Source organism: Chlorocebus sabaeus, chromosome 25 (assembly GCF_047675955.1).
Source record: "Chlorocebus sabaeus isolate Y175 chromosome 25, mChlSab1.0.hap1, whole genome shotgun sequence".
In the NCBI taxonomy this organism is placed as follows: Eukaryota; Metazoa; Chordata; class Mammalia; order Primates; family Cercopithecidae; genus Chlorocebus; species Chlorocebus sabaeus.
The window spans coordinates 39,204,881-39,228,852 of record NC_132928.1 but is presented as its reverse complement, the minus strand read 5'-3'; the positions used below and the strand labels follow the sequence as shown (position 1 = coordinate 39,228,852).

Here is a 23,972-nt window from a genome sequence, read left to right as displayed (position 1 = left end):
TAAATAGAGGAAACATAAGAAATTGAATCACAGGTTGATAATGAAACATAAAAGTTTGGAAATCCCAACAGTTGTATTCTTTGTACTTGTAGAGAGAAACACACAAATACACTACACTGAAAATAAATTCCACTTTTATTTAAAGAATACACAAATCTAGGAGTCAAGCTAATGGTAGAAATTACACACACACACACATACACACACACACACACTTTGAGTTCCAATGGTTTCTTCCTACTTAGGTTGTATTTAGTTAACTATAATGTACAGTAACTTTGCATGAAGAAAATCAAGATGTAATTTATGAAAATGTACGTTTCTATGATGATGAATTTCTTAAGCTAAAATGTCCTATGAGAGGATGAAATCACTATTATCTGATTAAAAGAAAATGAAATTGATTGTTATATGGTATCATTCTATTTCATTTGGAAAACATTATTAAAATAACATAGATTTAAAATAAATACCTTCTCCAACCACCAAAAATGTGTGTATGTATACAAATATATATGTATACACACACACACACACAAACATATACACAATGAGTATATCTACTACAATAAAATTGCTAAGAATTAAACACAAAAGTATTGGGGAATTAGAATTCATTGACAAATTACTTTCTCTAGTGGAGTAAAAACTACCTTCTGCATCCGACTGAGAAAATCACTACAACTTTGCAATTTTACAACCCAAAGTTACAATTATCTTTCTTATTTCTTCAAGATTTTATCAGTAAGCCATACTAGCAGAAAAATTATTGATCAGGGATCTATATCAACAAATGTAAGTACTAAAACTATTTACCAGAGATAATTTAAATAATACAATTTCTTAGAGAAGAAAAAGTGTTATTAACAAGTAGAGGAGTTTTATGATGGTGTTTTAGTAATTTTTTTTTTTTTTTTTTTTTTTTTTTTTTTTTTTTTGCTTCACTGTGTGGAAAGTCCAGGCTCCTTCAACATATTAACAAAAAATAACAAAGTAATATCAATAATAATAACAAAACTTATTTGAATATTCAGAATGTGTTTGCCATTTTAATTGAGAAAAATCTGATAGTGGAAGAAATCTATTGGCTGCTCAATCTACAAAACTGAGAATGTGAAAGGAATTTATTTGGGAAAGAAAACCCAAAATTTTCTCTTTTTTTTTTTTTTTTTTTTTTTTTTTTCCAGTTTTCCAACTGTTTTTCTAAACCCAAAGATTTTATACTGGGGTCCTACACAACACTGCCCTTGGGCAAGCTTCTTTTTTCATTCTATTTTACAACCCAACCCACCCCCACCTCATATATTTTTTTCTTAAGGTGGAGAAAATAGTGAAAATACCCACAAAACAGTTCTCTCAAGTAGTCAGAATTACTTTGTTAGTTCAAGAAACCCTTAATAGTTCTTCACTTGTCCTTTATATATTAAGGTCTGGGACCTTAACAAGAAGCAATGTTTTTAATGCATTTCTGCAACTGCCATCTTCCATATTTTATTAAGGTTATACATTTCTTCTTCTAACTCTCTACCCTTCCCATTTCTTCCTCTAACCTTGGTCCAATTTATGATTTTTGTAACATGGCTACACATTGAAATAAATGCACACCAAACAGTTAAATTAATACATGTTAAATATCTAAACTGCTTTACCCTGGTTCATGAATGTGAATATTAAGAAGTTATGCATCATAGCAGGACCAGTTGAAAATGCAGATATTCCATTGCTTGCAACACAGAAAAAAAATCACATGATAGTAAAACACAAGTTGTATGATTGTCAAGAAAATACATTCATTCCTTACCTGCTTAACTGCATGATGACAAACAAATCTATGTAACACGCAAAAGAAAGTCCCCAAAATCTGAATCATCTGTCTTTCAAGCTTCTGTGGCAGTTTTATACCCTGGTGCTCTCTTCTTTGCTTACATACATTTGACTAGATAGAGTATTTTTCAGTGATACTAAGGTTAATTTGCAACTCTAGTCACCTTTTCCTCCTTTCAAACAGCCGGTGGGCATCTTACACAGCTCCAAATACGCATCTTATCTTCGGAGATAGTGCCTACACGGCGTTTCCCAGTAGAATTCCTATTACAAGGAGGTTCCTTCTCTAAAGGGCTGATCACGTTCTCGACCTGGTGCAAAGTGAAAGGCTCTCCGGTTCATCTCTTGGGGACTAGAAGAACAGCCATCAGAGACTTCAACTATCTGTCACTGTTTGGCTGTGGAACCAGCTGTAACCAGCGGCCAAGAAGCACCACCCCCTCTCCGGTGGACGCTGGAAGAGAGCGCTCCCAGTCCCAGATCTTTCTACTTCCCACCCCCACCTCCAGAAAGAGGAAAATAAAAATAAAAGACCAACTTTAAAGTGGGTATAAGCTAGACAGATTCCAAATCCTCACTCTTTGCTTTTAACTTCAGCCTTATATTCCAAGCTCTAGCTTTAAGTTGAAATTTAACTCTCTTCCGCTCACCGCCCTCCAGATTCTTGGGAGTTGGTGAAGGAAAGGAAGGAGTGACCGTCAGCAATGATACTTTAACACAGAGCCTAAGAAGTCATTCAACAGTTCTGAGCTCTACTTCGCAGTCAGACAAGGACAGTGATTAGGGTTTCATAAAGCAGGCATTCTGAGGAATCGTCGTTTACTAACAATAAATATAGCTCATTAAAATAAATAAATATTAACACAAAAAGGTATTAAGAGACTCCGGAGATCTTAAGTCTATTCTCTCATATAGAAGAGGTTTGCTCAAGTTTGTCTTGAGGAAGGTTGGAAATGGAGCATTCTGGAAGGATGGAAACCCCCTGGCGCACCCCACTCTGTCGGGCTGCAAATGCCCACACCAAGCACACGTTAGCCGCAGGGGCTGAGTGCAGAGCCTGCGCTAGCGGGTCAGAGTGGGGGACACCTTTCCTACACGCACGGGTTATTCCCACATCAACACCAAGCCTGGGGCCAGCTGGTCAACCAGGTACCTGCTCTCCTCCGTTCCCTGAGCTCAGGTGGCAAAGGCGTTGCCGTGAGCTGCGGAGAAATCTCCACGCAGAGTCGCCTGTTGATAACCCTCCAGTTAAAACGTTCTTGGCTGCGGGAGCCCCTCAGATGTAAATTTCCCTTTCACAAGCTTGAGCTTCAGGTATAATACAGCAAAACGCACTTACCTAAACACCGACTGTCTGTTCCTTACTGGATCTGACTGCACTGAAAGTTGTTTTTTTTTTCTTTTTTCTTTTTTTTTTTCCCTCCCTCCACCCTTGCGCAACAACGGCAGTCCTCCAAAGAGGATGTTTGAATTGAATTATATGAAGCTCTCCTTTCTTCAGATGAAGTCACGGACTCTGATGGCACTGGCTTGTCAGGCAGGACGACCGGACTGGGAAAGAGATCAGGTAGAAACTAGTGACCTAGTGACGGGTGAGGGGCGCCAAGTGGTGCGGACAACAGTCTCAGCCCTGTTCCCTCTCGGTGGGAGTCAAGGGGGGAAAGCCCTTGAATCCCGAGACTGGGGGATGGGGTGACGCTGCAGCTGGAGTACTTTTATGTCTGGGAGCTAAAAGGGCTTTTGAATTTAAAAAAGCATTGCTTGGGTTGTCGCGTCAGTCATCAATGACGACAAGAATAGTTCTTTCCCAGAAATTTAAAAAAAAAAAAAAAAGAAGAAGAAAAGAAAAGAAAAGCGTGAACAATAGGTTCTTACCTCCATCTATCCCAATAAAAGGAAATGTTGTAGAAACCAGGAACTTGTCCTTAATTTCGGGGAGGGGGGCGGATGTTTAGAGAAAACCCTCAGTGGGTGTTGGAAATTACTGATACATGCAGGTTTGGCATTTAAATGAATATGGTGTTCTCATTATGTGTCAATATGTGAAGTAAAAGTAAAGATTAAAATGTTTCTCAACATAACTATATGGAAGGGGAGCTGATAATCTTGTCAGTTAAGTCCATAGAAATGTTCATAAAAGCAAAAGGCACTGACCATATTAACATGCCTATTAAACACAGGGGGTGGGGGTAGACAAGTATGAAGAGTGAGGCAATTAAATTTTTCATGTAGTCTATTCTTGAATTTCAATTTATCAGAACCAAGATAATCAGGGGTTTCTTCTGATAGCTCCTCTCTGAAATGAGTACTCTGTGTCCAATTAACTCTTCACCAGCTAATTCACAAAATCAGAAATGTACTGACAAATACTATGCCTGAATTAAAATACAATGCCCAAAATAACGCGTTCATGTGTGATCTGAAATATTTTAAGAAAAAAAAAAATGGTGCCCTCAAAACTCACAGTCCTCTTCCTACCATTCAGTGGCATTTTAGTGTTTAAGGTCCCGCTAAATTCATAAAAATACACTTTGTAACAAAGTCCTCCCTCGGTCATGTAATTGCTTATCATGAACAAATACTGACCTGAACAACCTTCTGAAGATCAGACTAGTGAACTTTCCAGACCTTGCAATTGTCAGAAGGTCTCTTTTAAGCTCTCTCTTAGATAAACATATAAAATGTGACCTTTCAAATGGCACAGGAATGTGTGCCAAGAAGGGTTAATGGGAGTGGGGGAGATTAATGTCAACATAAACTGTAATGTAAATGAGGACAGAAATTTTAAAAATAAAGAAGGTAAAAGATATTGGGGTAATACATGGGATATTGGGGTAATACATGACATGGGATATGTCTTAGTAGTGCAATTGCCACTAACATACTAATTAATAAATATAGTCATATGGATTTTTCATTTCCGAAAGTAACAAAAATGTGAAAAATGAAATACTTCAACAAAGCAGAGCTTATTAAAAATAACAGTAGTTAAGTTTCTAGTAATAGATAAAGAGAATAACTTACCAGAGGAGATTTCAGGAAGCAAGAAGACTGTGAGAAAAATACATCCAGGATTCAAATAGATATTCCATGATCTTCCAAATCAAGGTAAAGTAGTGAGCTGCAGGGTAGTGGCACTTTAAAATAATCAGCAGTTCCTGGTGGCATGTAACCAAGTAAAAGCCAGTTACACAGAGAGCCACGAACCCCCAAGGCAAGAAAGCAGAATGTGAAAATGCTTTATATGGGTGTGGGGGGGGGGGGGGAAATGGGGGGGGGGTGATTCGTGGTGATCCTTAAGCAAAGTGAAAATTTACAGGCTGTACATCCCCATACAGTGGGGAAAGGAAAAAGCTGTGTAACCCCAGAGAACAGGAGGTGGAATACAGATAAATCTGCAAAGAGAAGTAAAAGGATGTGTTGAAGACAACGAGATAAAGAGAGAACTAGTGAGCAAGGCTGTAGTCATCCTGATAGATATAGCAGCAAGAATGATTTAGGCTGCTGGGGAGGATCCAATGAGAATTCAAGAGGGCACCACTTCGGAAATCCTGCTCTGATCTTCCCACTCTCAGTTCTTTTAGAGTTACCTGCGTTGGGACCATTATTATTAGGATTAATAGTATTCCATCAGTGCATTTCACTAGTATTTCCCTTGAACATTTTCACTCGCAGCAACTGAGGGAGGCGTTGTAAGGAAGCCCAACACAACCAATTCCCCCACTTCCCAAATAAACCACTATGGTCACATTACGATGACCAGATCATCAGCGATTTGCATGAGGCGGCGGGGGGTGGGGGGGTGCGGGTGGTGATCGAAGGGCTGAAGATGCGGAGGAGGCCGAGTCGCTAGGCTCTTTCGGGGGCGCTGTGCCGGGGAGGCTTAGTCAAGGGGACCGGGAACCCTGGTTAGATGCAGCAGCGGCGGCAGCAGCCCTCCCAGGTCCCACTTCCTTGGCGTTCCTGCTGCCCGTGACTCAAGGCAATTGACTTCCATCTGAACCCTCAGCTCCGAACGCCTTGCATTAGAAGCTAGAGCTTTGGAGGTTCTGAGGACGGTCCCTGGGGAGCAAGTGGTAGGTTTCGAGGCGCCTGCTTCCCCTCTGATTCCTGCAGTTACTGAGGGAGAGTGCGCTAGAAATGGCTTTGCTGCCGAATGCATTATCTTGCCATTTTCGTGTCCCAATACTGAACAAACGATCGCCTGATCGATCGGTAAGATTAGCTTTATTCCTTCTACCTATTCCTCTCCTTGGCCCATTCCCTCTGCAAGCCCAAACCCCAATCTCTCTCTCTCTCTCTCTCTCTCTCTCTCTCTCTCTCTCTCTCTCTCTGTCTCCAGGAACTTCTTTTTTCCTCTTTGAAACCGGCTTCCCAAGGGAACTGCCTGTGTGACTGAGAGGCTAGTAATCTGTTTGTAGATGATTTATATTTTGGCTGCAGAATGAATCCCCCTCCCTACTCGGAGTACTCGCCTTAGAGAAGATCCCCCGCCCCCTCCCTATGGGTTCGCTCTCAGAGCTCGGATCTGTATAAAGAGCGCTGTGGGAGTCTTTTGCCCTCCGCTCTAGCTCTATCTTCCTCCGGACCCCGAAGCTTAAGAATTATCCGCCTCACTCTCTTTTTTAGAAATAGGAGGGAAAGGTAGAGTGGAAATTGATTTCTTGCAGAGACTGAGGCGCTGAATGATAGAGGGAATAAACATTTGCCCTGGATAAAAATGTTCTTGGTAAGTAATCTTATTTTCTGCGGTTGAAAAGGAAACAGATTGCTTCTCACTGCCCCATCCCCCACTCCATTCATTTATTTGCTCTTTGTATGTAAATCACGAGCTGGGTCAGTGGAAATTTTCTTTTCCTCTTTCCTAGGAGAGTAGTCGCTTGTAAGGGTGAGTTTGAAGTAGAGGGTTTTAAGGAGACAATATGAACGCTTTAAGGTCCTTTGTATCCAACTTTAAAAACCCAAAGACAGGTAAAGCAGTTAAATCTCTGTTTGTTTACTAAAGTGGTATTTAAGTATTTCCCTTATTTCCTACTAACTCTCTTTCCTTTCTGAAAATAAAGAAGAGTTTTAGGCAGTGGGCTCATGTCTATGCTTTTAGTACGTCTTGGCCATGTTCTGAAATACAATTTCAGTTCCAAAATTGAGAATAGTTATTTGTCACATTTCGCAGGTAAATTAAAGCTATAGAAACCACTTATTAAATGTGCATCTTGGTTCCAATTATTGCACCAGATACAAATTAGTAGTATCCACAATGGTTATTTGCATACTGTGGTGATACTATAAATTTATAAAGCCCTCTGGTTTTCCATGAGTCTATAGCACCCCCAGCCTGTGCATGTTCACAGTGAGGAAGGAGTGGATAGGTGTAGCAGTAGGGAAGAAGCCAAAGGGCTCTTGATTGTGCTTACATCATATGTCACCAAGTGTGGAGAATAACATGTTTTGCAAATTGTGTGAACTTGGTTTTCAAGAGTAAGCTGATCATTTTTGATGCACAAAATTAAGGGAGATTTGCTTTAAGAGAAATCATTGCATTTTTAATTATAAAATATATTTTACTGGTAAAACATTTAAATTAAACTTTTTTGTGTATTGTTATTATCCTACTGTAATCCATCATCCTCTAAATTTAATAAAAAAAGTTAAACTAATTGGCACAAAATGTATTCCTGATGAAAACAGGATGGCTGAAAAATCATCTGAAATGTATAATATTAAAATATTATTGGTAAGAATAAGCTACATTTTAGAAAATCAGTATTCTAGAAATCAGTAGTATAAAATTTCAGAAGAGAGATAGTCAAGTGACACACTGCAAGACAAAATATGCATGTTCTCAACTATCTGTATAGTCTTTACAGCCATCAATATTTGCAAGAGAAAAAAAATTCAGTAAGGGCATGTTGGTATAACATTTTTTTCTTTCTCTCTTCAGGCTGTTGTCCAGCTCTAATGATGTCCTAGAGCAGAAGTGTTTCTTCTGTTGTCTCATTTTACCGAGAGGATGATGTCTGTGTATGTCTCTGTGTTTTAGAGAGGCTAACAAATGCTGCTAAGAGGATCTGAGGTTCACATAAAGAGGCTGAAAATTCGGAATTACTTTCATTGCAAATAAACGTTAACAATTGTGAGAGTTAGAGAGCATACTTTTCACATAAGACTTTGATATGCTGCCTAAAGCTACTTACAACATTTGCTATTCAGAGAAATACATTTGTTTATTGAGGACCCACCCTGAGTTAAATTAGAAAAATGTAACATTCAGATTTTTATTTTATATGTGAAATTAATGTGTGATTGCTGTTCTTAAAAATTTGAAAAATAAAACAGGATAACAAAAATATTACTTTTGTTACCCATAGTTCATGAACTTTAAAACTGTTTACAGCATTTAAAGTTTAACAATTTAAGTATTTGAACACTATACTAATTCATAGGGTTACATTTGATCAACTCCTTCATGAAGCCACAGGCTTTATATCTCCTAGCTGCCTTTTACCTTCAGAACATAGCTGGTTTATACTTAGACTGTTCCAAAAGTTATGCATTTTAATTTTGTGTTGAGAATGTCTTTCTTAGATAATCATAGTGCATATTCGCAGCTAGTACTTCAGTACATTTTATATTATTGGTAATGCTTTTGTTAGCCATTCTGGTGCTGCCTTGTTATAAGAACTGTGTATGAGTTCCAACTAATATATTTCTTACCTATTAACCCACTAAAATTTCTAATCAAAAGCAATATTCAAGATACATTTTATTACAGAAATTGGAAAGCAATTTGCCTGGGAAGCAAAATGTTCGTGTGATTCAGGTGATTTTAACATTAAATCTAACTTGTAACAAAAATGGGTTATATAAAGATAAATAAATTGAGACTATTATTTGCATAGCAAAGAAAGTCACACATGACATACACATTTATGCATATATAATTAATTTCAGTAAAATATTGATATTTATTCATTTTCATCTCCGCTATGTTTATTTTGCTATTAGAGTTTTCCCTTTGAAAGAACCTAAAGTTTTAAAAATACCTATGTGTGCAGGAGTCTTCACATTTTATTTTATAAGATCAATATGCTGCTAAATAAACTGGGGCTAATGTATTCAAGTATCATAAAAAAGTATGTTGGAACTTGAATGGACATTAAGGATCATTTAATCTTATCACTCATGATGATGAAAACATTGAGAACCAGAGAGGTTAAGTGATTAGTGTAATCATACACTAACTAATAACCTAAGGAACTTTAAATGCAAGTTTATTAACTTCTTAGCTAGTGTTCATTCTATTACTAAGACAGGCATTGTTTGAGAGTGGGCCTAGGAAGTAAGTGGAAGGAAGAGAAAGTAGTACAAAGATGAATAAATCGTAGCCAGTCTTCTTAGAATCCATTTTGTTGATAGCTAATACTCTTTATTGTAGAAAACTTTTATTCCTCTGCTTTATTTTATCCTCCACTCCACTGACTTCCCATGATTGGAGATTTCATGTAATTTACCCTTGCAGAAAATATCAATACTCTTAGACCAGGAGCAGGGGCTCGCGCCTGTAATCCCAGCACTTTGGGAGTCAGAGGCGGGCGGGCGAATCACGAGGTCAGGAGCTCGAGATCATCCTGGACAACATGGTGAAACCCCGTCTCTACTAAAAATACAAAATTTAGCTGGGTGTGGTGGCAGGTGCCTGTAGTCCCAGCTACTCGGGAGGTTGAGGACAATTGCTTGAACCAGGGAGTCGGAGGTTGCTGTGAACCAAGATGGCGCCACTGCACTCGAGCCTGGCAACAGAGTGGGACTCTGTCTCAAAACCAAACAAACAAACTATACACACACACACACACACACACACACACACATATATACATATATATATTTTCTCAGTATTCATTTTGTACATACATTGAGTTGCTGTTCTCTAGACTATTTTCCCTCATGGAGTATAAACTGTCGATAATTTCAGTCACCTGCAATGTCATACTCCATCATGTCACCTGTCTGTTCTACTTTTTAAATTCCCTAAAAATGTAGAAATAGGATTATTTCAAGAGGAAAGCTGTCCTCTCAAAATAAGAAGTTTAATTAGACTCTAATACATATCTGAAACTATACACACAGAAACACACACACACAGTGTGAAAGAAACGCAGAGACTAAGACAACACTTTTTAATGGAAACATTATGTAAAACTCACATACAAAAAAATCCCACCACACGTGTTCCATTAGTATAAAAACAGACAAACAAAAAACTTTCTAATTTGAATAAAAGCTACAAGACTTCAACCACTTAGGAAGGTTCAGTGTTCTGGAGTGGCTTGAGCCATACCAGTGGTTTTTCATATGCATCAATATTTGTGTGTTACATACAAGCCATTTTTGTTTTGAAAATGACAATTCTAAAGTCGAATAGCAACACTAAAATCGATTTGGCACTAATCATCACTTCAAAAGGGTTATCATTCCTGGATTAAACAAGATGAATGTAGAATCAAATCAAACATTTAAAAATATCTATAGTGTGTGCTTTTAAAATTAAAATGTTTGCACTAATCTGAAAAATTAGTGCTTTATAGAAGGATTTCTAGAACCATATTTTAGCGGCATCCGTATTGCTGTGTGTGTTTTTGTGTGATTAATAATTAGTTTTCAGGCCAGGCGCAGCAGCTCATGCCTGTAATCCCAGGCCAACGCAGGCAAATTGCCTGAGGTCGGGAGTTCGAGACCAGCCTGGCCAACATGGTGAAACCCCGTCTCTACTAAAAATACAAAAATTAGCTGGGAGTAGTGGCAGGCACCTGTAATCCCAATTACTTGGGAGGCTGAGGCAGGATAATTGCTTGAACCCAGGAGGTGGAGGTTGCAGTGAGCCGTGATCAAACCACTGCACTCCAGCCTGGGCAATAGAACAAGACTCTTTCTCAAGAGAGAAAAAAAAAAAAAAGGTTTTCACATGCATATAATAGGGGTGCAGAGCTTAACCTATTTCAAAGCACATACTGTTAACTCTCAGTTCCATGAAGAAGGAAGCATGATTCCATTTTTATTCTCACCTCAGTGACTTTGTATCTCTACCACCTAGCACATCTCCCCACACAGAGAAGGAGCTCAATAAATATTAACTGAATGGATGAAACTAAGGACTGCATCAATTTTTCCCTCTTTACCATTCTTACAAAGGTTTATTGCATTTAATTTGTATCCAACATTTAAAAATATTGTTATTAAATTTTAGCATTCTTCAAAAAACTTTTGGAATATGTGACATATGTTTGACTTAATAAACCAAATTATATTAGAAATCATGACATTTGCACAAGACTTTATAGTCTTATCAATACCTTACTATTCACCATATTCATTTAATCCTTTTACCATGTTGTGAAGTAAGTTAGTTTTTTACCTTAATATGAGAGAAGTGAGGTTTGGGGAAATTGAAGCACTGTTACTAATTACTATCTCAGTCTGCTCATTCAGGCTGTTACAACGAAATACCATAGACAGGGTGGTTTAAACAACATAGCCTGGGAATTCCAAGATAAAAGTTCCAGCTGATTTGATTTCTACAGAGTGCTTGCTTTCTGGTTTGCAGATAGCCTCCTTGTCACTGTGTGGTCACACGAGTTCATAGGTGTGTGAAAGTAAAGGAGGGGGAAGTGGCGAAGAGAAAGAGATAACTTCCTCTTTTTATGGCCACCAATGCCATTATGTGGGACCCACCATTATGTTCCACTGGAAACCTTATTACCTCCCTAATTCCTTATCTCAAAATACCATCGCACTAAAGACTAGGGCATCAACACACAAATTTCGGGAAGATGTAACCAATCAGTCCATAAAAATTGCTAAAAGACATTGTTGAATTATTTTTATTCACTATATTGTATTTCCTAGTATTTTGAAGAAATGTGATGAAAGTGTCATATTTTATTAACAAGTTATGTATATAAGTGTACATTCGTCATCTGTCAACTTCCTGCAAGTGAAATATATTTAGGGAAGAGTGAAATATTTATAGTATCATAAGCTGGATTATAAAACTGTTAGTTTATAATTATTTAACATTTTGCTACTCAAAGTGCTCAGAATTAACATTTTTTGACATAAAAAAATAATTATTTTCTAAATTATTTGTACTACCAACATTTATTTATTAGTGTAGTAACTAAAACACATTCATTGGCATAGTGGATATATGAATCTATGCTTATCGATAGACATGTATATATGTGTACAATTTTTGAAACAACTTACAGAAATAATAAATATGAGAATACTCAAGGAAATGATAAGATACAACTTCCTTACAATCCTTCCTTGTAACTGGATTTTAATGATTAACTAGTATGGGTGCAGTAGAAACAATAATGGCCCCCAAACTGTCCACATCCTAATTCCCAGAACCTGTGATAACTTCCCCTTTTGTGGCAAAAGGGACTTTGCAAATGTTAAAACAATAAGTATCCGGAGATGTAGAAGTTATCTTAGATTAGCTGTAAATGCCCAATGTAATCAGGGGCATCCTTACAAGAGGGAGTTAGAATGAAAGAGTCAGAGATGTGAGGACAGAAGAATTGGTGGAGTGATGGGGAGGAGTGAGGAGAGTAGCCAAGAAATGCAGGGAGGATGCCCTCTAGCATCTGGAAAAGGGAAGATTCTTCTCTACAGCTTCCAAAAGAAATGAAACATTGCTGACGCATTTCAGACTTCTGACCTCCAGAATTGCAAACTAATACAATTTATGTTACTATAAGTCATTATACTTGTGGTAATTTGTAACAGCAGCAATAGAAAACTAAGACTCATGAACAGAGTAGAATGTAAGTAGTATGTTCTTTCCTCTCTAGGATACTAGATGATTTAACAGCAAACTCTTGCTTCCTTGCCATTCCATTACTCCAGGTCCTGAGCAAACCACCATCTTTCATGAGTCGAGAACTGAGGTGAAGCTGGGTACAGCTGTTCATACCTGGAATTTCAACTCTTTGGAGGGTCTAGGCAGGGTGGGTCCCTTGAGCCCAGAAGTTCTAAACCAGCCTGGGCAACATGACAAAACATGGGCTTTACAAAAAAATACAAAAATTAACCGGTCATGCTGGTGTGCTCTATAATCTCAGCTACTCGGGAGACTGAGGCGGTAGAGTTGATTGAGCCCAGGAAGTTTAGACTTCATTGAACCATAATCACACTGCTGCATTACAACCTGGGCAACAGAGTGAAGCTCTGTCCCAAAAAAATAACAGCAGAGTTGATTCTTCCTATTCATTTACATGGGGGATGGATAGGAAATCAGGGTAGGGAAAAATAGACATAATACTACTTTCTAGAAATTAACTAGTGAATTAAAGGTATATAGCATTACATAATTTTATTTATTTAGAATATACCACTAGCATATAGTCTCACACATATTAGCACTCAATACATGCTGACTTAGGTATAACAAATACTTACATAGCTGTGAGAAAGTGCATAATGTTCATTAAATTTGAAGATTATGTGAAAAGTACTAACCTTGATATGAAGAAAAGACATTAAACACAATAAGATTCAATGCAGAAGCTGATAATAATTAACAAAATGTTTAAAATTTTTTGAGATTTAAAATGAGACCACCAAAAGAATGACTGGCAGGGAGTTGGAGGATTTTTATTTTTATTGAAGAAATTGATATGGAGCAAATCGACCTTTTCTGCTTATATTTTGTACAGTATTGCAATTAAGAAAAGGAACTGAACATTTACTTAATTAGAATGCATCATTAATTTTAGTGTCTCATGAACTCCAAAGGCCTTTCACCCCTTTAATGAAAAAAAGGAGAACTAAACTACTTGATTGCCAATCCTCTTGGTATCTCTAAATCTCTCTAATGCTTGTATTTCCTATTCAAAAGAAATACATACTTTTTAGGAGGATGAAAAACAATCCTTCACATTGATTATAGAGTTTTGCCTCTGAGGAGAAAATATGAATTTATAGACAAAACTAATTTTAAAAGACTACATAAAGTGAATTCATTTCTTTATTTATGGAAAGAGACCAACTCTAAAAGTCAATTCCACAAATATTTATTGAGCATTTATTCAACAGTCATTTATTGATAGTATTACATATAAGAAGCAAGATTTCAAATGTTACAAGGATGTAAATATAAGTAAGTTACATTATTTATGTCCTAGTTAGAGGATAAGAGGAGTATACTGACAAATATAAAGGTTTTAAAAACTGCCTCCTATATTTAACTTACATCATCAATCATCCTTTTACAAGAAAGAAAAAAAATGTATTGATTGCGATCTATGAGCCAAGCACTTCCTAGAAAAAAGTGCTGAATAAGACAACCAAAGGCAGGGACCCCAAGTATCTGACAACTGTTAACACTGTCATAATAATGAAAACAAAAGACAATAATAAAACTATACTGAAATGATTGCTGCTGTCTTTAGTCTAAGCATATGATCTCCTCAGTCATACATCCAGCATGCTGCACGCCTTTTCTTTACTTATTAGCTTCTGTAAGCATGTAAGATTGTTATCTATTTCTTGCATTTGCTGGCAGAAGGAGTTTCCTTAGAGTTTAGGAGGCAGCAGTTGAGGCCGGATGAATGATCTGGTCCATATAAGTTAAATGTTGTAATGAACAACTCCAAACTTCAGTTGCTGAAAAGAAAACTTAGCTGGATGTCGTGGCTCACGCCTGTAATCTCAGCGCTTTCAGAGGCAGAGGAGGGAAGATCCGCTGAGCCCAGGAGTTTGAGACCAGCCTCGGCAACATAGGGAGACTTTATCTCTAGAAAAAAAAAAAAAATTAGTCAAGCTCGCTGGTGCACACCTGTGGTTCCAACTTCCTGTTGAGGCTGAGGTGGGAGGATCACCTAGGCTGGGGAGGTCAAGGCTTTAATGAGGCACTGCACTCCAGCCTGGGTAACAGAATGAGACCCTGTTTCAAAAAAAGAAAAGAAAAGAAAAAAGAAATAAATAAGAAAGAAATAAAATTTAATTTTGTGCTCACGCACGGTTCATTTGTGTCAGCAGGATGAGTGTGGTGGTCTGATTCACAGTGATTTACGGACACCAGTAGCATTTTGTTGACTAACCCAACACTATAGGAAGTCTTTTGATGTTCTCTATGCATTTGATAAATGAGGGAGAGAGTGTGGACGATCATTTAGGAGATTTTGTGGGCCAGCTCCAGAAGTGGCCCACATCACTTCCCTTCACACTCCACCGAGAACGAGAACACCTTTTCATGGCCACACCTAACTACAAAAAAAAAAAAAAAAAAAAGTTTAAAATGAAGTCAAGCTTTGTGTCCAGGAAGAGGAAAATATGGATAGCAATCTGCTACATTGATATTCTCAGACCAAAACATTATTTAGCTTGGTTATGTATATTATGATATTCTCACTTATGTATATAACTATAGCATTGGACTGTACACTTGGTGCAGGCTGGGGACCTTAAATTTGTTTATGTAAAGGAATCAAAACAGGGAGTTTTGTAAGTGGTACTTTACTAGGTAATAGGGAGAATTCCAGTCCTTGCCAACATCTAGAATGAAGTCTGTACATAGTTGGTGCCTAATAAATACTTGTTAAGTGAATAAATATCTATGACCTTCAGTGTTCCCATAAAATATCCCCATGCCCAAACTTAACATTCAACTTAATGTCCGCATGCAAAAATAAATAAATTTAGACATAAACCTTACATCTATAAGATGTCACAAGTGAGTCACAGACCTAAATGTAAAATACAAAACTCTAAAACTTCTAGGATATAACATAGAAGAAAATCTACGTGACCTTGAGTTTGATCATGAATTTTTAAACACAAAACCAAAAGTACAGTTCATAAAAGAAAAAAAAAAACTGCGAAGTTACCTGCATTAAAATTAAAATCTTCTGCTCTGAAAAAGACGTTGTTAAGAGAAAGAAAAGACAAGCCACAGATTGTGAGAAAATATTTGCAAAACATATATCTTATAAAGAATTGATATCAAAATATAAAAATAACACAATAAAAACAACAAAAACTGCAGTTTAAAAACAGGCAAAAGATCTGAACAAAAATTTTATCAAAGAAGATATGCTGACATAATATAAGCACATGAAAATATATTCAACATTGTATGTCATTAAGAATTGCACATTAAAAGAACTACAATATACCACTATATACTTATTGGAATGACTAAAATCAAATAAACAGACAATAGTAAATTGTTACAGGATGTGGAGCAACAGGAACTCTTAATTTTGCTGGTGGAAATGCCAAATGATACATCCATTTTGAAAAACAGTTTGGCGGGTTCTTACGAAGCTGAGCATAGTTTTATTAACCAAATCATCAACCACATTTTTTGCTATTTCTTTATCCAAATAAGTTAAAACATATGTACACAGAAATTACTGCAGTTTTTTTTTTCATAATTGCCCAAAATGGGCAGCAACCAAGATATCTTTCAAAAGGCAAATGAATAAACGAACTGTCGTACATTCGTACGATACAATGTTAGTCAATGAGTAAAGGAGTCTACTACAAAGTCACAGAAACACACAGAGGAAACTTAAATGTACATTGCTTAGTGAAAGAAGCCTGTTTGAGAAGTGGACATACAACATTCTGGAAGAAGCAACACTATAGAGACAGTAAAAAAATCAGTGGTTGATCAGTGGTTGGATTTCGTTGGTAGAGGTGGTGGGAGAGAGCCGGATGCGTAGGTGGAGCATGGGAGATGCCTGAAATATACCAATGATCCATTCTTGATCAGCATCTTCTTTGACGAATTAACAGCATTTGACGTAATACACTTTTCCACAGTTTCTTAATCTGTTTCCAGAGCAAAACAATTATTTGGTCTTCCTTTTACATCTCTGGTTGGGTGCTTCTTAGTCACTTTTTCTCATTTAATTTCATCATCTTGAATTTTTAAAGCTAAAATTCTCTAAGATTCAATACTTATCTTTTATATTTATATCTACACTCAACTTCCTCTGGGTGTCATTTATTTTCATGATTTCCAATATAATTTACTGATTACTTCCAAATTTACATCTTCGGGCTGGTGCTTTTCCCCGGACTTACCAGAGTCCATACATCATACTAATCATCAACTTCACTTGGAAGCATAATAGCCATCTTAATTTTAGTATGTGTAAAATTCAGCTGCTGTACCCCCACTGTTCAAACCCATTCCATCTTGATTCTTCCCCAGTTCAATTAGCAATAATCCATTCTTACAAATAGTTATGTAAAAAATCCGAAAGAACCTTTGACTTCTATCTTTCTCTTAGAGCTCACACTCAGTTATTCAACAAATCCTCTTGAGAAAGACACCAAAGTACATCTACCATCAGACCACTTCTCACTCATTTCATTGGTAACACAGTAATCAAGTCACATTAAGTCATTATAATCTCTCACTTGGTTTATTCCAATAATCTGTTCTTTACCTTTTTCTGCCTTCCCAATTCCACTCTTTCTATCCTTAACATAGAAAATAGTGTAACTGGTTAAACTGAAAATCAATCGTGTAACTTCTCTGCTCAAAATGTGCAATGGGTTCCCATATATCTACAACCAAAATCCTTGCCATGACTGCCAAGGCCCTAAAACATTTAAACTTTTTTTTTTCTCCCTATTCTATTACTATTTTATCTACCTTAGTCACTCTCCTCTAGCCACCCTGGCCTCTTTCAAAACTTGCCTCCTTCTTTAGATTATCATGTTGGGAGAAATTTCCATGTTTACAGCTGTCTAGTCTTACTCTCAGACCTCATTGAATCCTAAAGCCACTGTTTAGCATAATCTTTTTCTGAAAGACTTAGATATTTTTCATAACATGCATAATCCATGAGAGACATGGTAGTACTATTTCAGTCCTCTTGTCTTTCTAAAATGCCACAATAGAATTTGTACTATACTGTGAAAAGCACCCATTAAGAGTTGTTCATTTCCAAAATTCCCAGAGAAAAATGGAACTGAAATCTTTCTCCTCAGACCTTTCATTATCTTTATTCACTCTCATACTCCATCTTGCTTCTTTCTTCCTCCCAATGTAATTACTTGCCCTGGCCTAGAAGGACTTTTATTAGCTTTCTCTAATAAACAAAACAGCCCATATGTCTAATGCTCTAAATGTTAGAGTAAAAATCCTCTAGAGTAAAGGCTGTCTGTTAGAGTAAAATGATTCTGTTGTGAATCCACTGAGATATGACTCTCAAAGTAAAGTTTTAAACACTGATTTACTTTAATGTAAATTAAAGTAATGCAAAAAGAAAAGAGCACCTTGGTTTCACACCATATAGTCAGTTGAAACTGAAGAAACACATTCAGCACTTTGACACTGTTTTCACTCTAGGAGAAAAACAAGCCTTGAATTAAAACATCCAATATTTTCTGATTGTGTTAGACCATAAATGAATGTATATAAAACTTTTACAAGAAAGAAAAACAAAAGCAGTGGCCAGTTTTAATCCATCTACCTGCAAGAATATGCTTTTTTTTTAGTACAAGCATCTTTCATCTTTTCTTGACTTCTTTCCATTATGTGATTAATATGCCACAGGGAGATGCTGAATATCTGACTCAAGACAATTTCTACCATCAAGGGCCATACACCTTTACCTCCACTCTTGTAAGATTATAGACTCTACTAAATATCTGCTTGTCTAATTTATTGTTTTAAAAATTAAATATCAAGTTGGATACAAATAGTTAGGCCTAGGTCCCATGCCTGTTCAGTATTACAAGGGAAGGCAAGGGGAAAGTAAGTTGAGGCTGAAGTTCTCCTAAAAGTGTTTAGAGAAGATACAGGGAAACCACATGCATTGCAAATATCTACCAATTTGTATATAGGTTCCGCAGTTACAATGTTATGACCTTCATGGTCAATAGGGAGAGAATAAAGCAAAATAGCGACTGTCTGAAATTAGATTGTTTTAGTTGACAGATTATTATAAATTCCTTACAGACTCATACATTATTATTGATTGATTAAAACTATCATGCAAATGTGTTTGAAAGAGGTTTGAATAGTAATCATTTTTTCAGCCACCCTTTTCTTTTCAGCCACCCTTCCACTCCCAAGCCAAATACTCAGTTAAGAAAAACCCATGAACATTGTCCAGTGTAAACACTCAATTGCACAAATTCTAACTGAATTCTAAGGAAGAATTATATTCGAACTAATGTAACTGTTTATGCCATTACCCACACTATTGTATATTAAATATAGCTATGCATTTAAAATTACTACTTATGGAAAAATCCCTTCAACCTAGATCATAAAAGAAAATAAACATTTTAAAGTAAAGAAATTAATATTCTCAAGTATTGACTGGGCAGGGTGGCTCACGCTTGTAATCTCAGCACTTTGGGAGACTGAAACGGGCGGATCATGAGGTCAGGAGATCGAGATCATCCTGGCTAGCACGGAACCCGGTCTCTACTAAAAATACAAAAAATCAGCTGGGTGTGGTGGTACTTGCCTGTAGTCTCAGCTACTTAGGAGGCTGAGGCAGGAGAATCGCTAGAAACCACAAGGTGGAGGTTGCACTGAGCCAAGGTGGTGCCACTGCACTCCGGCCTGGGCGACAGAGCAAGGCTCCGTCTCAAAAAAAAAAAAAAAAAAAAAAAAAAAAAAAAAAAAAAAATTCTCAAGTATTATAAACAGCTATACATTAATAATATTTAAAATGCTATGCTTATTTTTATGTATGTGCTATAGTCTTCTCAATTTTTTTTCCATCCTCTCATAAATCAATTGATATTCCTTTGAGACAAGACACAAGGAATTTTAAAGAAAATTTTTTATAGGTATAAGCAGCTCCAAAATTTCATAGTTAAGTGAAATAAAATAAGTACTAATCTTCTTCCAGATTTCATTATATTTTTTATATGACATAGAGGGAAAAGTAACAATCAGTTAAAAACTGAGAGATGATGTTGGGAAAGATGAGTAGAAATTTTGATCACAGATAATATAACCAAATATTTCTAGTAAAATGGAATTTCTTTGAGCAATTGTTGCTAAATTCCTCTGATAAGATTTTAAATTATTTTGAGAGGCCCATTGAAAATATCTTATTTGCTTGTAAAATAATATAGTATTTATTGTGAGCATGAGATATTAACAGTAGATTTTTAAAAGTCATCATTTTCGTTGAATAACTATAAGAACAATGTATAAATTTTCAAAGGTAAAATATATATTTTCAAATTGATAAAAGTATAATAAAAAAGAATGTAAACCCTTAATGTATTTATAGCACTGCACATATCACACATGAATGTTAGCAAGATTTAATACACTAAAGTGATTTTATTATTTCCATAATAGTTATATAAATGAGTTTTTCTTAAATATTCTCAGTGGAAAAGTCTGCTTAATATATAAATAGTTGTTTCATATATAATAGCAAGTACAATTCATTATTGCATTAGAATTTGGAAAATTGCATTTATTTTTATATCATATGTAAATGTTAAAATGTTTTCTTTAATACAAAACATTTTTATTTTATGCATTCATGGGAAATTCTTCAAACATTATCATAATACTATATAATATCATCTATAGTATAGCTAATGATCTTATTTGACATACACCATGGTCTTCTCTCATCTTCCTGAAACCATAAGGAATACAAAATTGGTAAAAGTCAGAGAATGTATTAGTGTGCTAATCTTCTCAGGCTGCCATAATAAACTACCATAAATTGGATAGTTAAAAGAACAGAAACTTATTCTCATAGTTCTGGGGCCTGCAAAGTCCAAGATCAAGGCCAGCATGGTAAATTTTTGGTGCAGCTTCTCTTCCAGGCTTTCAGACAGACACCTTCTCAGTGTGTCTTCACATGGCAGAGAGAAAGTTCTGGTGTGTCTTTCTCATTTCATATAAGGGAATCAATTCTATTGGATCAAGGTTAGATTTGATAAACTTACTTAACCCTATTCACCTACTTAAAGGCCTTATCTCCAATACAGCCACACTGGGGTGTGGTTAAAGCTTCAACACATGAATTTGGAGGGGATACAGTCTTTTTTTCTTTTTAATCATAAGTCTAGACCAGCAGTCATTTACTAATTGCTTTCTGTCTTATCTACTCACATGCAGAGTATCTTCCAAAGAGAGTGTTCATTAAATAAAATGAGGGTAATCTATAATTCCTTACTATGCTCAAGTATAAAGTCAATCATAAAAGGGAAGCCCAGGATATTAAATCTGTTGACAAACACCACAAGAACATATAGGGGCAAAAAGTAAGGAGAGTCACATTTAAGACTTTCTGAGACATTTTCTGCCATATCTAAATAATTAGCTAAAATTTTAAATGAAAGTATTTTTATTTTCTTACTCTATACTATAATTTCCCTAAAACATTTTTAAAAATCTATTATATAGTTACTATAGTGATTGGAATGGACATTTGTTACAATATTGGTTGCTCACTGTCTGAACCCCATTCTTGTGGGTGAGGAATTCTACGCTGAATAAGACTGGTTTGGACTCAGAGAAACTACAAGAGTGCACTTTTCCAGCATAAACATGTTCTAGGTTGGATAATCAAATGCATATGCCTATAAATTGAAATCTCCAACTAGGAATAAAAAAAATAATCACGAAAAGTAAAGGATTCATGTTGGTGTTCACAGTAGGAGCAACAGCAGCATGTTGTTTACAGTTCTGGTAGCAACAGAAGCTGCAATGGCTCCAGCCATATCAAATATCCTGTGGCACAGAGAGTTTGGAGGTGTAAGGTTGAGAGACATAAATTTGCTTACCGTATGAACTCAGAGGTGTGATTTTTACTTTGATTTGGTCACCTTGCTTTCTTTGCTCTTGATTGCTTCCTAGCCCTACTTCTGTGACTACATTAAAGAATTCTTTAGCTAATAATAATCCTTCCAATAAATTCACTCTTCTGCTTTAATGATTCACAGTTATTTCTCTTTCCATTTGGACTACTGAAAGCACCTCCTGACTATATCTAATCTGAATTCTTTACAACTAGTCAGACATACGGTTTCAAAACTTATATAAGTGTGTCGTACCCCCATCATGATTCTTTGTGATTAGAATTATTTCCACTGTTCTTAGGATCAATTCACAATTCCTGTCTTTGGCTTTTAAACTCCATGGCCTGGCCCCAACCAAATTTTCCAGTTTCACGTTTAAAACTGTGCTCTCTTGGCTTACAATACTACTTTCATGCTCTTGTATCTGCCATGCTTACATACACTTAATGTCTTTTGCACTTGCTATTTGTCTGCCTGAAATAAGATCTCTTTTCAGCTATAGTGGCTCAATTTCTACTTAGCTGTCATATCACAGATTAGGTACCATTCTCATGTAGCCACAATTCATATGGTGATCACTCAGTATTTATTGTATATTAAAATGAATTAAGTTTCCGCATCAACTTAAATCTGTAATGGAGTTAGCTGGACATTATATGTTAATACTCTAATATTAAACACCAGTGTACCCACAGTAAGACACATGTAATCGAATAATACTATCAACTTTCTTCATATTTTTTAATAAAAATCACTTGTTGTAAATAAGGTTTAAATACTTTTCAAATATCTGTAAGTGCAGAGAAGAAAATGAACTGTAAGTTACAATAATATTGCTGTTCTGGCAACTCTTGATCAGAATTGATTGCCTAACACTAGTCTGTGACTACTTTCTAGGGGACTGTCTCCCAACTTTTTTTCTGTGAAGTGAACTTGTAGGAGATGAGCTCTGGACAAGTTAACAGTAACTTTTCGTTGATACAGTTAAAACAATAAAGTTTGAAGTAACTTTAATTGTTGTAGTATTCCTTGGTTACCTTCAGTATTATTTATTAATATTAATGGAGCTGATGTAGTAATATTTTCTCTTGTTCTATCTCTCCACCATCCTAGTTTCTCTCTCCACCATCCTAGTTTATGAGACAGACAATGCCACAGTACCACATCAAGACATACCAATTTGATTCATGGTGTTTTTTCTTTTGAGCTACTTTTGTAGTAAATATCTTCACTGCATTTTCTTTCACATATGAGTGTGTATATGAATATATACATATATGCTATATAATATTATTTGATATATACATATATACAAAAGTGTACCTTTATTTTAATCTTTGGTTACACTTATCCCCAAATATTTCATATTTTTGATGCTAACATAAATGACATTTTAGAAAAAATTCAGTGTTTCATTGATTTATATATGGTTACAAATGATTTTTGTATTTTGATCTTATATCCTGTGATCTTACTAAGCTCATTATCAGTTCTAACATTTATTTTAGAATTATCAGGATTTTTCTCAACTTACAATCATGTAATCTCTGAATAAAGAGTTTTACTCCTTGAATTTCCTGTCCATGTAACTTTTACTTATTTTTCTTCTCTTATTGCACTAGTTAGGACCTCTAGCACTATGGTGCATAGAAATGGTAAGAGTAGACATCCTTGACTTGTCAATATTAAAGAAAAATATTGTTAGATATTAATTCTAGATTTTTCATAACTGCATAATACATTGGTAGAATACTAGATTATATCACAATTGGATGATGAATTTGTTCAAGTGATTTTCTGCATCTATTCATATATTTACATGTTTTTTTTCCTGTATTCTGTTTATATGGTGATTTACATTGATTGATTTTCAAATATTAAACTAACTTTGGTTTCCAGGAATAAACATTGATAGATTGTGCATTAGCATTTTTATGCATTGTTGGATTCAGTTCGTTAGATCTCTGTTGATATTTTTGCATCTACATTAATGATGGATATCAGTATGTAGTTTTGTTAGTGTTAGAGTATAGCCATCTCTCTAATTACCTGTTTAGTCCTTTGCATTCCAATAACATAAATTTCCTCATGTTATCCTAAATGCCATATGCTGTTTCTCATTGCTCTTCCTATGTTACATCATGGTATTCTGTTTGCTGAAATGGCCTCAGTCATGATCATTTTATTTACTTCTACATTTCTTAAAAATTCTATAAATTCTTCCCAGATGAGGCCACCCCATGACCTGTATTTGTTTTTATATTTAATCTCTTTTTTTCTCTATTGTTGTCCACTTGACTGTTTATGTCTCATTTTCATTCACTAGCATCTGAGAT

At 35.8% G+C, this 23,972-nt stretch overlaps 1 protein-coding gene and 1 long non-coding RNA gene across 5 annotated transcripts in view; one reads left to right on the top strand and one right to left on the bottom strand.

Annotated features, from left to right (window-relative positions):
* BRINP3 (BMP/retinoic acid inducible neural specific 3) overlaps positions 1-5,275 on the bottom strand; it is a 395,286-nt gene extending 390,011 nt beyond the window's left edge. Inside the window, exon 1 of one of the 3 annotated variants that reach the window (XM_007989133.3) lies at positions 4,849-5,275. The gene's annotated coding sequence lies outside the window, so the exon portion shown is untranslated. Of the gene's footprint in view, positions 1-1,801; positions 2,491-3,163; positions 3,231-4,848 lie in introns of those variants that run through there. The other 2 variants (XM_007989132.3, XM_007989129.3) reach the window with 2 other exon arrangements.
* A 371-nt stretch (positions 5,276-5,646) lies between these two features.
* Positions 5,647-8,792, top strand: LOC103230408 (uncharacterized). 2 transcript variants are annotated; one of them, XR_012091227.1, is made up of 3 exons: positions 5,647-5,900; positions 6,454-6,553; positions 7,766-8,792. It is a non-coding gene; the product is annotated as an uncharacterized lncRNA (long non-coding RNA). The 2 variants fall into 2 exon arrangements; XR_012091228.1 differs by having other exon boundaries at positions 5,647-6,039.
* The last annotated feature ends 15,180 nt before the right edge of the window (positions 8,793-23,972 follow it).